A 14,053-nucleotide genomic window follows, 5' to 3' on the forward strand; every position below is an offset into this window, starting at 1 on the left:
ATGTGCAAACTCCATACGGACAGTGACCCGGGGCCGGATCGAACCTGGATCCTCGGTGCCGTGAGGCAACGATGCTAACCAGTGCACCACCACCCTGGCCAACATTTTTCTACCATAACAGTGCTACATAAATACAAGTTGTTGTGAAAAGGTTCAGTACTTTGACCCAAGTTTATTTTTGCTGAGTGGACCTTCAGTCCCAAGTGGCAGAGGGACTTCCGCACATAGCTAGGTAGGAGATGACTGTAAATTGTTTCCTGTGAGTTTCTCATAAGAAAGGCTGCAATAGTTCCCGGTAATTTACAATGAACAGAACATGTATCACAAATGTGCTGCATGTGACCTTGTTCGCTTTTTAAAAATCTTTTTCCTATCCATTAGTTATTTTTCCCAATTAATTTCACTGCCACTTTTGTTTCTGTCTCTGCATCTGTTCTTTTCTCAATCTTCAGCAAACCTATTTTCCTTGTTTCATCTGTGTGCTTTTCCCCCTCTGAATAAATTTTAATAAGTCCCACTTTCTATGCCTCTCACTTTTTTTCTGTTCATGTTATTCTCAAACTAAATTTAAGAATGATCATTATTTTGTCTTAGTGAAAAGGTGACTGCTTCAGACTTCATTTTACTTTATGAACAACTTAATACAAACAGCAGTCAAATAAACTTGGCATAGGTAGAGACAAAAATAAACCCAAAGCACATTGTTTTATTTAAGTCCTTTATTGATTCCTTATGTTAAGTCTCAAAGGAAATATTCTGGATTCCTCTTTCACATGAGCTGACAGAAACATTTAACCATAAAACTCCACCACGGTCAGTGAGCAAATGTTTTTTTTAGCTCCCAGGTTAATTTACAATGAAGACACCCACAGCTGAGTTTTGCTGATGAGGTGAGGTGAAAACCTAGTAAGCAAAACCAATATTAAAACTGTGTTTTTCCACAACCATATTGCAGTTTTGCTCTGTGCAACATCTCGCCTGAGAATCTGAGAACAATTTAAGGATCAGTGTGCCCCATACCCAAAAGGAAACCAAAGAAATTCATCAGGTATGAAGTTATAATTTTATTCAGAAGCTGAAAATAGTAATTTATTTAATCTTCTTTTTGTTACGTTTCCATGTGTTTTGCATGCACTCTGAAGGAATTTTGCATGTGTTTCCAAGAGAAAAATAAACATTCTTTGAAGATTCCAAAGACATATTAAATGTCATATGAAAGGAGGAAAATGTTGCTATTTTTTATAATAATCTTTATTAGTTACACAAATAGGCCTACATTAACACTGCAATTAAGTTACTGTGAAAATCCCCTAGTCGCCACACTACGGCGCCTGTTCGGGTACACTGAGGGAGAATTCAGAATTTCCAAATTACCTTAACAAGCACGTCTTGTGGGAGGAAACCAGAGCACCCGGAGGAAACCCACGCAGACACAGGGAGAACGTGCAGACTCCGCACAGTGACCCATGCCGGGAATCAAACCCAGGTCCCAGGCGTTGTGAGCAACAATGTTAACCACTGTACTACTGTGCTGCACTTCATTGCAAAGTAACCTTCGTAAGCTGTTACTTATGTAAAGAATGTTCCACAGTATATAATTCACAGTATTTTGTTACTTTTAATATTAATGTTAATAAAGAGTTAAAATTGTTATTTTAAGTTCAGCACCAAAATTACCTCAAATCTCCAATAAACGTATACAGCTAACACAACAAAAATGAAATAAGTTACTTAAAATGTAATGTATTTTGAGATCACTAAGTCTTTGGCCTCAAAGAAAGAACTTATATTGCGCAATGTCCTGATAAGGATGACTGCTCCATTTTCTCCCCCTCCCCAAATTAGGAGATGCTGTTTTTAGTCATACTAAATGATTTTCTGCAAAATGAAGCTGTACCATATTAACTGTATAATATTTCCAGACATAATAATTCAGGTGTTTATTTAGGTGGAATTATAAAAAGTAGATATTAATACAGTTACAGCTGTAAAATTATTTTATGTTCAGCAATACTTCAGTTAATTTACAATGGCAAACATTACTTAAAATTTCTTGTATTAGATAATTTCACTGGAGTTCATACTTAATTTGACTTAAAGATGTGAAATTGTGTCAAAATATATATTTCAAATAATTTATTCTCGTGTAAGCATTTCCATGTCCTGCATTAGGACTTTTGACATAATTAATTTTTTTAAAACCTCTATATATTCTGGAATTGTAAAATACTGAAGCAGGAGGAAGAGTGGGTAAGCAGCGAAACAACAATTAAAAAAATTAAATCAAAATCCAAAGTCTTTACCTGAGCTGTCAAAAGCTATGTTAATAGCCATGTCAAAGATCTTTCAACTGAGTGAGACAGAATTAACATTTCAGGTGTGCTTTTGCCAAATGATGAAATTAGAAATAAAAACAATGAAAACAAGTCAATATGGAGTCAGCTTGACTAATTAGAAGAATCTGCTTTGCTGTTATTAATTCAAAATTTAAAAAATAATGACAAACAAAATAAAAGTGGGTTAATTGAAAGTAGCATTATAAAAAAAGATTTGATATAGACCTTCACGGAATTGAATGTTTATTTACTCTTACAGGAAACAAGACGACAGACCTAAATAAACAGAACTTTGAAAGCTCAACAAAATAATACTATAAAACGGATTTGTTAGAGAAAAATTAATTAAGTGTTAATTTTCACTGCATCAGTTTCTATACACTCCCCCCCTCTCTCCCCCCTCTCTCCCCCCCCCCCCCCCCCCCCCCCATCTCTGTCTAAAACAAATTCTCTGTTTTTCTTACCCTGGATAAAAAAATAAAGGTGAACAAATGTATAGAAATACAAGAAAACATAGGGGCATATTTTGATGGCAGTGATAGATTCTGGGCTAGATCCACCGGCTACGTTGCGCTCTCCCTTGAGTGCGAAGTAGCCGGTGAATGGGCTTCCAGACAGTCTTCACGCCTCACGGGATTCACGAGGCGTCGCAATCCGAATCACGCCCACAAAGGGGTGGTACCAAACAGCTTGCACGAACCCAGTTTTAAACCAGCGAACTTACCTAGCATCCACCGGCCTCATCTCGATTCTCCGGCCTCTCAGTGAGGCTGCATCTGGACGACGTTCAGCACTGGTCCACACAAACGGGGGCCATCAGAGACCACTGGGTGATCAGGATAAGTGCAGGGTGGCCCCCTGGCCCTCCCCCTGGAACGCGGGCACCTTAGTACTGCCCAGCTGGCATCTTGACACTGCCACCCTGTCACGGCCAATGTGCCTGGATGGAACTGCCATGATGACAAGGGCACTGCCTGGGTGCTAGGGTGGCAGTGCATTCTGCAGAGACCGTTCCCTCCGAGACCGTTCCCTCTAGTCCACTCCTCCACCATACCCAGTACCTCTACCATCACCCATGGCACCTTCCCATGCAATCGCAGAAGGTGTAACACCTGCCGCTTTACCTCTTCCATGCTTAACATCCCAGGCCCAAAACACTCATTCCAGGTTAAGCAGCGTTTCACTTGCATCTCTTCCAATTTGGTCTACAGTATTTGCTGCTCCCAATGTGGTCTCCTCTATATCAGAGAGACCAAGCGCAGACTGGGTGATCGCTTTGCTGAGCGTCTTCGTTCTGTGCATATTCAGGACCCCGACCTTCCCATTGCTTGCCATTTTAACAAAGACATGTCTGTGCAATGGCCTGCTGCAATGTTCCAATGAAGCTCAACGCAAACTTGAGGAACAACATCTCATCTTCCAGTTAGGCACCTTCCGGTCTCAACATCGAATTTAACAACTTCAGATGATTAGCTCTACCCCACCTCGACCCATTTGTTTTCATCCTAATTCAGTTTAACTGTCTTTTACCATTTCTTTCTTTCTTGTCTTTCTTAATAGATATCCCCCCCCCCCATCTTACCCACCTTTCCTTACCCTTTCTCCTCTTTACTTCCTGCTTCCCCCTTCCCTCCCCCCACATCTACAGTTCACCCTCTGATGTTAGTTTCTCTGCTGTTTGACCTTTCACATCTTTTGTTCTCTCTGGGGACTGCCATTAGCACTCTTTCCCCTTGATATCTGTGGCCATTAGCACCCAGTTTCCCTGGCTTTCTGTGGCTATGACTCATCTTTCATTCTCACTCCACATTATAAATATTTCCCACTTTCTCTGTCTGTTACCTTTGACAAAGAGTCATCAGACTGCATGTTTTCACCCCGCTGGAGGATACAATACTTGTTAAAGTGGCAAAGACCGAGCCCCTGGTCAGCATCAGGGCTGAAAGTTCAAATACAAATATTCTTTCCCCCTCAACCCACACTCATTTCTGATTTACAAGCTACAAATGGTGTAAGCATGCAATTCTTGCCTGATCCTAATTGCCACACCACCACCCACTCCTCACAACCCTGCGTCCGTCTCACCACCACCCCAACCCCGCCCGCCTGCCCCAACCTCACCATATTCTTTATGGAGACCCATGGATTGCAAATTCGCAAGGTACAGGAGCAAGAAAAGACTGATGATGAAGAAGCATGTCATTTATTCTCACACTCACAGCCACTAGCTCAGTTTTTGGCACTGCACTTACTCTCAAGGCTAGACTAGAAATGGGATCTGCACATGGTGAAATGTTGGACTTGAATAGGTTGCAGCCAGGACAGGGGCATGGGTAGTGCAATTGCAGCTCGCAAGAGGGTGAGTTGGCACATACATTCTGCTGCAGAGAATTCAGGTGTGGACTTTAATGGGGCAACAGTCAGAAAAAGGTTGATGGATATACATACAGAAATGCTTGGTGCATTATAGGCCTGCCAGATACACTTCGAAAGAAGTAATTTGACAAGGAAGCATTCAATGAGCAGCACAACACCAACGAAGAACAAAGGGACCTTGGCATGTCTGTCCATAGGTCTCTGAAGGCAGAAGTGCAAGTTAATAGAGTGGTGAAAAAAGCATATGGGACACTTGCCTTTATCAATTGAGGCATAGTTTACAAATGCAGGGAGGTCATGTCGGACTTGTATAGAACTTTGTTGAGGGCACAGCTGGAATACTGTGTGCAATTCTGGTCGCCACATTATAGGAAGGATGTGATTGCACTGGACGGGGTGCAGAGGTGATTCACCAGGATGTTGCCTGAGATGGAACATTTAAGTTATGAAGAGAGGTTGATATGGTTTGGGTTGTTTCCGCTGGAGCAGAGAAGACTGAGGAGCGACCTGATCAAGGTGTACAAGATCATGAGGGGCATGGACAGGGAGCAGCTGTTCCCCTTAGTTGAAGGGTCAGTCATGAGGAGACACAAGTTCAAGGTGGGGGGCAGAAGGCTAAGGGGGGATGCGAGGAAAATCCTTTTTATCCAGAGGGTGGTGATGGTCTGGAATGCACTGCCTGGGAGGGTGATACAGACGGGTTGCCTCAATCCTTTAAAAAGTACCTGGGTGAGCACTTGGCACATCATAACATTCAAGGCTGTGAGCCAAGTGCTGGTAAATGAGATTAGGTAGGTCAGTGCATGCTTGATTGGCCAAAGGCACTGTCATTCTCATCTTCTAGGATTTCATCACGCTTGTTCCCTTCGACTTCCTCCACAAAGCCAGGTTGTGGAGCGTGAGTGTACTGTAGTGCTCCACCACCAGTCGAGACACAGAAACCTCATTTTCAGGATCCCTATGGTGTGCTCCATCAAACTCCGAGTTGCAGCATGAGCCTTTTATCCCTTCTTTCAGCAGGGGTCTCAGGCTGCCGCATTGGGTAGCACGGTAGCACAGTGGTTAGCACAATTGCTTCACAGCTCCAGGGTCCCAGGTTCGATTCCCGGCTTGGGTCACTGTCAGTGCTGAGTCTGCACATTCTCCCCATGTGTGCGGTGGTTTCCTCCGGGTGCTCCGGTTTCCTCCCACAGTCCAAAGATGTGCGGGTTAGGTGGATTGGCCATGCTAAATTGTCCATAGTGTCCAAAATTGCCCTTAGTGTTGGGTGGGGTTACTGGGTTATGGGGATAGGGTGGAGGTGTGGACCTTGGGTAGGGTGCTCTTTACAAGAGCCGGTGCAGACTCGATGGGCTGAATGGCCTCCTTCTGCACTGTAAATTCTATGATGATGATTAGCCACTTCCTTTGTGGGTAGACTTTGACCCAGAGGAGACAACCCTGCAGCCCGTGTTGTCCCTGAAAGATTAACTTGAAAATGCCTCTGATATCCCTAGTCTCTGCTTCCTCAGAGTCCCTACAGTGCAGAAGGAGGCCATTCAGCCCATCGGGTCTGCACCGATCTTCCGAAAGGGCACCTTACCAAGTTCACTCCTCCTGTCCTATCCCTGTAGCCCTGTAACCCCACCTAACCTTCGCATCTTTGCACACTAAAAGGCAATTTAGCGTGAACAATCCACATCTTTAGACTGTGGAGCACCCTATCTGTTAATCATCTTTCATCCATGTTAATATACTACACCCAACTGTATAACTGCAACTTTCAGCATTACCTTTTATTGACTCGTTGGGTTGCCTGCGGCTAGAAGTTAGCATAGTAAAATACATGAACAAACTTACCAAATACTTCAGAGCCATTTAAACAAACAAATATGGAATTGCAGTGGGATTTAGCATAAACCAGAAACTTTTAGAAATTGAAGCATTTACAATGTTATTCAAACTCCATTTATATGGAGAAAGAGCGAAGAAGAATCACAATTTCTTAAATGGAATGAAAGTGGGACACAGCTTTTGGAAAGAACCACTGTATATCTTTTATGCCAGATCAGATAAGGCTGATGGACAGTTGGCTGGATCTCCCTGACTTAAGTCTCTAAAATTACAGCCATTGACAGGACATTGATCCACTTGGCTTTTCAGATTACAGATGCTGAGATGTTTGACAGGACAATATACTAAATTATGAAATACTAAATTTATGTATTACCATGTCCTCAAAGGTGATTTACTTGGATTTTGTTTCCAAACTGCCTTCAAATATTACAGTATGTTCTGAAAATCCTGAAAAAAGGGAATCCTAAAAGTTTTAGATGAACTCCATAAGAAAACAAAGGTTCAGCCATAGGCTTACAAAATATTATTCATATTTAAGAATGCAGGAACGAGTATCGGTACTCTAGGGTAGCAGTTAAAATAATTCGGCAAAGATTTGCTACTAATTCCCACTTGATTTCTAATTGCCATCTTAATTGGACCCTTTGGTTAGGTACCTGAGGCTCAATTTAACAGGTTTGGTGGATTGGTCATGCTAAATTGCCTTTTGTGTCTCAAAAAGTTTGGTGGGGTTACTGGGCTACGGGAATAGGTTGGAGGGTGCTCTTTCCAAGGACCAGTGTAGACTCGATGGGCCGAATGGCCTCCTTTTGCACTGTAAATTCTATGATTCTATGATTGCAGTGTTAATACAAGCCTACTTGCGACAATAATAAAATATATTTTTTTAACAAAGGGTTTCCTTCCCCGACCTGCACCCAGGCCAAGGTTTTTATGTGAGCGGTGGCTCTCCTTGTTAACGGAAAGCCCCGCCCCCTTAAAGGGTCAGTTCATATTCTGGGGAGGTCATGGGAAACCATATGGTCCTCATCCCGGGACCTTGATTGGGGTTATAACATTCCCCCGCCACACCCCAAAGTCTGGAACAATGTCCACATCCATTAGGTAAGTGCATTGGGCCTTACTGTTTCGCCTCTGGATGGCATTCAGGCACAGTGTGACAGCAGCAGGCTTATATCGGCAGAGGCAGTGCAGAAGACAGTGGCACTGGGACGTCTTAATTAATAGCTGGTAAGGCTGGAGGGTCTGGCATGTAGCTTCGAAGGTGGTCCACATGGCAATTAGACCCACGGTACCAAAAATGGGTACCATTTTTTCCAACACGATTCCCAGGATACCAGCGGCTTCATCGCCGAAATTCCGACGTGTACCAAGTCTCCTGGGACAAACTTACACAGCAACTTGTGGCGGCCTGTGACCGACACGGTTTGATCCTGATCGCGGTGGATATTCCCGCCAATATCTGGAGAACAGAGACGTAACCGGGCGCGGAAGTGGCGATTCATCAACATCTGGCTGGCGCGATGCCTGTCGTGGCATGCAGCGTTGTCTGGTAGCAGAATAAGAATCTGGCGAAGTGGGTCTCCCAGGAACCCGGGACAGGATTCTCCACCGGCGGGATTCTCCGTTTCGCCGGGGGTTTCCAGACAGCGTGGGGCTTCCCTACAATGGGAAACCCCATTGATCGGCCGGCGTAACGGAGAATCCCGCCAACGGGTCGAGGCTGAAAAGTGGCGTAGCGGGTCGGAGAATCCAGCCCCCGATGTCTGCTTCTTCATCCCAAGCTTGAAAGTTTGCACCACCTTCTTGGCCAACCCATTTGAAGCTCGGTGGTACGGGGCAATCCTCACGTGATGGATCCCATTGGTGGACAAGAATGCTGAAAATTCATTTTTTTTTAAATTCACTTATGGGATGTGGGCATTGCTGGTTAGGCCAGCATTTATTGCCCATCCCTAGTTGCCCTTCAGAAGGTGGTGGTGAGTTGCCTTCCTGAAGTGTAGGTACACCCACTGTGCTGTTACAGAGGGAGTTCCAGGATGTTGCCCCAGCGACAGTGAAGGAACAGCGATATATTTCCATGTCAGGTTGGTGTGTGTCTTGGAGGGGAACATCCCGATGGTGGGGTTCCCAGGTATCTGCTGCTCTTATCCTTCTAGATGGGAGTGGTCCTGGGTTTGGAAAGTGCTTTCTAAGGAACCTTGGTGAGTTACAGCAGTACATCCTGTAGATGGTAAACAGGGCTGTTACTGTTAGTCGGTGGTGAAGGGTTTGAATTTTTGTGGAAGGGAGCAAACAAGTGGGCTGCTTTGTCCTGGATGGTGTCGAGCTTCTTCAGTGTTGTTGGAGCTGCACTCATCCAGGCAAGTGAAGAGTATTCCATTACATTCCTGACTTGTGCATTGTAGATGGGGGACAGGCTTTGTGGGGATCAGGAGGAGAGTTACTCACCGTAGGATTCCTAGCCTTGACCTGCCCTGGTAGCCAGAGTATTAATATGGCTCGTCCATTTCAGGTTCTGATCAATGGTAACCCCCAAGAATGTTGATTCTGCACTCACAAAAGCCACACCCTTGTCTGAGACCTGCACCCCAGGTATGCCTTGCATATTAAAAATGTGCCGGAGTTTCTCTATGGTGGCCTGGGCTGTCGTTGCCTGCATCTTGAGGACCTCATCCACTTGAAATGCAGTGACGAGGATGAGGATCAATGCGCCTGAAAGGAGCCCGCGAAGTCTATATGGAGGCGAGACCATGGGCGACCCGGCCATTCCCATGGTTGGAGCTGGGTTGCAGGGGGCAACTTCTGGTGTGCCTGACATTGGACGCAGCTCTGGGCCACCCACTCGATGTCCGGGTTTATGCCAGGCCACCAAAAATAGCTGAAAGCCAACATTTTTATCTTAGACTCCCCTGGGTGTCCATTGTGGAGGCCCATCAGGAGCGAGCCACATCCTCCACGTTCAGGGACCACCATGGGGGTCCCCCAAAGAAGCACTCCGTCCTCCATGCTGGGCTCCTGCATCTTCGTGGTGGACTTCAGCTGTAGGCCTTCAGCTCCTGGGGGAAAGCTCGATGCTGAGCCGCATTACACACCATGTGGCAGACATATGATAGCTGAGGACCAATCTGGGTCCACCCGCGGATGCGGGATGGCCTGACTGGTAATGAATCCATGAAATGGAGGGCAGCAATTACCTCGCCGGCCGCCATTGATGTAGGTGGCCTGATTGGCAGGGACAGGTTGCTTAACATGTCGGGATGAGGAATCTTTGCCCAGGAGCAGTGTTCCAGAGCATAATCATATGCTGCCAGCAGCAGTGCCCATCGCTGGATACGGGCGGAAACAACAGGAGGAATCGCCCGATTTTCTTTGAAGAGTCTGAGGAGAGGTATGTGGTCCGTGGAACAGTGAAGCAATGCCCGTAGACATACTGATCAAATTTCTTGATGCCGACAACCATGCCCTCCTTCTCAATCTGCGCATATCATTTCTTCACGTCTCAAGTAAGTGTCCCCCTGCCGAGGGCCGACTTCCTCAGTCCTAGCCATGTGAGTGATGCTCACTTCGGTGTCCCAGACTGATCACCATCATTCCCTGGTGTTCCTGGACCCCTTGTTCGGCGCTTTCTCAGAGATAACTATCTCCACTGCGCATTGCAGATCCAAGTGGGCCTCAGCTTGTAATTTATTCTGTGTAGCAACACTATCCATACACTAAGCGGTGTTCGAGTGTCTCATTTAAAGTTGCTTGGCATTCACAAGTCTCTGCCAGTTTTCGGAAACGGGCCAGGAAGTCACTCACCGACGCTGCATTGGCCTATGTAGCCATGTGGAACCAGAAGCGGTGAACGATGAGCGGTGGTTTCCAGTCGAATTGCTCCCCCACTCTGACCACTAGGGCGGAGAACGGCCGGGTATCTGGGTGGTCCGGGTGTGTCAGGCAATACTACAGTTTGTCTCTCATCGCTGATAATCGCATTTGTCTTTAAAAAATATGGCATGCATTCGAAGTATTGTTCACAATCTTCTGTACCTGCATTAAATGGCTTGGGTTATCTTATGTGCGACATTTTGGCCGTCAGTACAGGGGCCTCCCGAGGTCTAGACGAAGTGGACCGGGTGCCTAGCAACCGTTGTCGATGGCAGCTCCATCCCACCCTTGTCACCAATGTTGAATCCGTGGTAAGCAGGATACATAGACAATAGAAATTAATGAACAGGTTTATTACGATACAATCCAAACTCCTCCATTTCCTTAAGGGTCTCCTTCCCCAAACTGCAACAAGGCTGGGTTCTTTGTGCGAGTTGGGGCTCTCCTTGAAAAGAGGAAGCCTCACCCTCTTAAAGAGTGTAATGTCTTAGACCAGATCTCTGAGATTGACCAATTGAAATACAAGGTCCCTGATTAGTGGGCCAATCAGGGAACCTCTTCTTTGTATATAACAGGGAGTGTCAGATCCTCGGCACTCCCAGTGTAGATAGCAAGCGGAATACACATGGTCAAACTGCTGTTGGTTTTGTTAATAAAAGGGATTCTGGTGAATGGACTTCTGCCTCTGTGGACTTATTGCAAAGGGGTAGTTTGTATTCCGAGGAGGTAATGGGAAACCGTATGGTCCTGATCCCAGGATCTCCATTGGGGTTATAACGGTACTCATAATTATTATGTGACAGAAAAGTTAATCGATAGGCATCAACCATTTGCTAATCTGGCTTATTTAAAATTGCGCTAGTCTTGGGAGTGAAAAGGCTGGAGGTTTTAATCGTATTCTTAGATAGATAAAAACTAGGTTATCACTCCAATACTGCATTTTAGCGATGCATCTTTCAAATACGTCTGCCTATTTTGATGGCACAAGTGGCCATTATACAAAAGAACTGCCACTTACATTGAAATCATAGAATGATAGAATTCCTACAGTGCAAAAGGAGGCCATTCGGCCCATCAAGTCTGCACCAATCCTCCGAAAGAGCACTCTAACCAAGTCCACTTCCCGCCCAGCCTGTCCCATAACCTAACCTGCACATCCCTGGACACTAAGGGGCAATTGAGCATGGTCAATCTATCTAACCTGCACATCTTTGGACAGTGGGAGGAAACCGGAGCACCCGGAAAAAAAACATGCAGGCACAGGAGAAAGTACGAACTTCAAGTAGTCACCCAAGGTCGGTATTGAACTCGGATCTCTGGCACTGGGAGGCAGCAGTGCTAACTACTGTGCTACCGTGCCCCCCACATATATATTCTACAATTATCAGGTCTTCAGGCATCTAAAAGTACTTTGGAAACAGTCAACTTTGAAATTAACTGCTGCAATATAGTCAAATGTGACAGATACTTTGCGCACAGCAAGGTCCTGCAAATAGTAGTAAAATAAATGATGAGTTAATTTGTTTTGCAAGTGTGAGTTGAGGGATTATTGCTGGGCAGAACATAGGGAGAACTACGCCACTCACTTTCAATAGTGCCATAAATCTTTGACTTCCATCTAAACAGGCAGACTGGGTATTAGGTAAACATCTCCACTTTATACTGCACTGAATTGTCAGCTGAGACGATGGGTGAAATTCTCCCAAAGGGAGACAAAGTGCTGACACCAGAGTGAAACCCGGAGTGTTCCACTCCGGCGTCGAAGGCCGCTCCCCCCCCCCTCCCCCCCCCCCCCCTCCCCCCCCCCCCCCCCGGGGCTACAAAAAACAAAGAAAATTACACACAGGCACAGGCCCTTCGGCCCTCCCAGCCTGTGCCGATCCAGATAATTTATCTAAACCTGGTACCTATTTTCCAAAGTCTACTTCTCTCTGTTCCCCACCCGTTCATATATCTGTCCAGATGCATCTTAAATTATGCTATCGTACCCGCCTCTACCACCTCCGCTGGCAAAGCATTCCAGGCACCCACCTGATGTTCCACGCACATCTCCCTTAAACTTTTCCCCTCACACCTTGAAATCGTGACCCCTTGTAATTGACACCCCCACTCTTGGAAAAAGCTTGTTGCTATCCACCCTGTCCATACCTCTCATAATTCTGTAGACCTCAATCAGGTCTCACCTCAACCTCTGTCTTTCCAATGAAAACAATCCTAATCTACTCAACCTTTCTTCATAGCTAGCACCCACCATACCAGGTAACATCCTGGTGAACCTCCTAGGAGCGGCGGCGCGTCAATCTTCCCCTCCGCTGTCTTCCCCTCCGCTGCCCCGCAAGATATGGCGGATTGATCTTGCCGGGGCAGCGGAGGGAAAAGAGTGCGTCTTTCAGAGCCGCCAGCCCGACGATCGGTGGGCACCGCTCGGGGGCCAGACCCCTCCTGAGCACGCCCCTGATGCTCGATCCTCCCTCCGCCCCCCCACAGGCCCCACACACAGCGGTCGCGCGATGTTCACGCCGGCAGCGACCAGGTGTGGTTGGCGCCAGCGTGAACCGGTCAGATTCGGCAGGCCGCTCGGTCCATCCGGGCCAGAGAATCGGCAGTCGCCGTTAGAAACGGCGAGCGGCGATTCTCCCAGCAGCCTGTCTCAAAACGCCGGGGGGGGGGGGGGGGGGGAATCGCGTGGGGGTGCCAGGGTGGTGTGGCCTGATTCGCACGGCATGGGGTCGGAGAACCGCACCCTATGTGCTGAAGTTCTGAAGTGGGTCATGAATTCACAAACATCTGACAGAAGTAAAAATGGTAGCACAGTGGGTAGCACTGTTGCTTCACAGCTCCAGGATCCCAGGTTCGATTCCCGACTTGGGTCATTGTCTGTGTGGAGTCTGTACGTTCTCCGAGTACCTGCGTGGGTTTCCTCCGAGTGCTCCGGTTTCCTCCCACAAGTACCGAAAGACATGCTGTTAGGTGAATTGGACATTCTGAATTCTCCCTCTGTGTACCCAACAGGTGCCGGAATGTGGCGATTCGGGGCTTTTCACAGTAACTTCATTGCCGTGTTAATGTAAGCCTACTTGTGACAATAAAGATTATTATTATTATTATAAATGCTGCGAGTGGGCCAAGCCAACACTAAAAAGATCCCATGAGGCTATTTGAAGACTGGTTTTCCTGGTGGTTTCGTCAATATTCCATTCAATCACTAGAATCATAGAATTTACAGTATAGAAGGCAATTCAGCCCATCGAGTCAGCACTGGCCCTGGGAAAGAGCACTTTATTTAAACTTACCTCCACCCTATCCCCATTACCCAGTAATCCAACCTAACCTTGTGGACACTAGGGGCAATTTAGCATGGCCAATCCACCTAACCTGCACATCTTTGGACTGTGGAAGGAAACCAGAGCACCCGGAGGAAACCCACGCAGACACGGGGAGAAAGTGCAAACTCCACAGTCATCCGAGGCCGGAAGTGCACCCGGGTCCCTGGAGCTGTGAGGCAGCATTGCGAACCACTTTGCCATTGTTCTGCCCCAAAAACAAACAAAAAAAAACTGGTCCTGATCTAATAGTTTTTTCCTGATTTTCATTCCAAGTAAAAATCTGATGAGGTAAAAAAAATCACAGTA

General features: G+C 46.3%; 2 protein-coding genes across 4 annotated transcripts in view; one reads left to right on the top strand and one right to left on the bottom strand.

The window, feature by feature from the left end:
- The window catches only part of LOC119973940 (centromere protein P), a 400,035-nt gene that overhangs the window by 190,101 nt on the left and 195,881 nt on the right, over positions 1-14,053 (bottom strand). The gene's annotated exons all lie outside the window — the stretch shown is intronic.
- omd (osteomodulin) overlaps positions 779-14,053 on the top strand; it is a 32,538-nt gene continuing 19,263 nt past the window's right edge. The window contains exons 1-2 of the mRNA XM_038812602.1: positions 779-813; positions 956-1,048. The gene's annotated coding sequence lies outside the window, so the exon portion shown is untranslated. The remainder of the gene's footprint in view (positions 814-955; positions 1,049-14,053) is intronic.

This window comes from Scyliorhinus canicula, chromosome 11 (assembly GCF_902713615.1).
Source record: "Scyliorhinus canicula chromosome 11, sScyCan1.1, whole genome shotgun sequence".
Lineage (NCBI taxonomy): Eukaryota > Metazoa > Chordata > Chondrichthyes > Carcharhiniformes > Scyliorhinidae > Scyliorhinus > Scyliorhinus canicula.